This window comes from Hipposideros armiger, unplaced genomic scaffold, assembly GCF_001890085.2.
Source record: "Hipposideros armiger isolate ML-2016 unplaced genomic scaffold, ASM189008v1 scaffold_258, whole genome shotgun sequence".
NCBI lineage: Eukaryota > Metazoa > Chordata > Mammalia > Chiroptera > Hipposideridae > Hipposideros > Hipposideros armiger.
This window is the reverse complement of record NW_017731608.1, coordinates 2474705-2477009: the sequence shown is the minus strand read 5'-3', so window position 1 is coordinate 2477009 and position 2305 is coordinate 2474705.

The following is a 2305-nucleotide window of genomic DNA, read 5'->3' as shown; positions in this document are numbered from 1 at the left end:
AAACTATCAGAAGGAGAAATTAAGAACACAGTCCCATTTACAGTTACTTCAAGAACTATAAAGTACTTAGGAATAAATTTAACCAAAGAAGTAAAGGGCCTGTACTCAGAAAGTTATAAGACACTGAAGAACGAAATTAAAAAAGAAACAAATAAATGGAAACACATACCATGCTCATGGATAGGAAGAATTAATATAGTTAAAATGCCCATACTGCCTAAGGCGATATATAGATTCAGTGCTATTCCTATCAAACTAACAAGGGCATTTTTCACAGAAAGAAAATATAATCCTAAAATTTATATGGAATCATGAGACCCCAAACAGCCATGACAATCTTGAGAAATAAGAACAAAGTGGGAGGTATCACAATACCCGACATCAAATCATAACACAAGCCTACAGTCATCAAAACAGTATGGTACTGGCATAAAAACAGGCACATAGATCAATGGAACAGAATAGAGAGCACATAAATAAATCCATTCATATACGGTCATTTAATATATGACAATAGAAGCAAGAATTTACACTGGGGCAAAGATAGGCTATTTCATAAATGGTTCTGGGAAAATTGGACCGACACATGCAAAGAAATAAAAATGGACCACTTCCTTATGCCATATACAAGAACAAATTCAAAATGGATTAAAGACTTAAATGTAAGACCTGAAATCATGAAACTCCTAGAAGAAAATATAGGGAGTAAATTTGCAGACATTATCCTGAATAATATTTTTACTGATAAATCCCCTTGGACAAAAGAAGTAAAAGAAAAAACAAACATACGAATTACATCAAACTTACAAGTTTTGTCACAGCAAAGGAAATCATCAATAAAACAAAAAGGCAGCCTACTGAATGGGAGAAGATATTTTTCAATGATATACCTGATAACGGGTTAACATCAAAAATTCATAAAATACTCATGCAACTCAACAGCAAAAAAAACAAAACAAACAATCCAATTAAAAAATGGGCAGATACATGAAAAGACATTTTCTAAAGAGGGCATACAGATGGCCAACACACATATGAAAAAATACTCAACCTCACTAACCATTAGAGAAATGCAAATAAAAACCACAATGCAATAACATCTCACTCCGATCAGAATGGCTATCATCAATAAATCAACAAACAAGTGCTGGTGAGTTTGTAGAGAAAAGGGAACCCTGGTGCACTGTTGGTGAGATTACAGATTGGTGCAGCAAACTGGAAATGGCACTATCTCATTACCCAGCAATTCCACTCTTGGGTATCTATCCACAGAAAACCAAGACACTAATTCAAAAAAATATATGCACCCCTATGTTTATTGCAATACTATTTACAATAGCCAGACTTGAAAACAACCAAAATGCCCATCGGTAGATGTCTGGATTAAAAAACTGTGGTACATTTATACAATGGAGTATTACTCTGCTATAAAGAAGAATGAAATCTTACCATTTGCAACAATATGGATGGACCTAGAGAACGTTATGCTAAGTGAAATAAGTCAGTCGGAGAAAGACAAACACCATATGATTTCACTTATATGTGGAATCTAAAGAACTGAATAAATGAGCAAAGTAAATAGAAATAGTCTCAGAGATATAGAAGAAAAACTGATAGATGTTAGATGGGAAGGGGGGTCGTAATGAGGGAGGAGAAGGGATTAGAAAGCATAAACTGGTAACTAAACTACAATATTGTCACAGGGATAATGCTGTAAATATTTTGTTGGGTGTCAGGTGGACACATGTCTTTTTAGGGAGACCACTTCATGGACAGTGTAGATGCTTGACCACTGCTCTGAACACCTGAAGCTCAAGCTGAATTAATTGTATGTCAACTGTAATTTAATATTTATATATATATGTATATATGTATATATATATATATATAGTCTTGGGATATGGAGTACAGTATAAGAAATAAAGTTAATGGAATTGTAATAGATACATACAATGTCAGAGGGGCAAAAGATTGGGGGAGGGGGTTATCACTTTGTGAGGGGTGAAATGTATAACTATTACATAGTTTTGTACACCTGAAACTAATAATAAAAAAGAAGAAGAAGAAATACCCAACCAACCTCTGCCTGAATTCCTGGCCCACAAAATTTTCAGATAAAATAAAATCGTTGTTGTTTAAAGTCACAAAAACTTGGAGTCTTCTGCTATGTAGCAAAAGATAACCAAACCAAAAAGTGGAACCTGAAAATGTGGTGCTTCCATAACAAAAATTTAAAGCATGTGATATTGACCTTGGTACCAGGAGGTTAAAAGAGCTGGAAAAACTTCAAGACTTCTGTAATTAA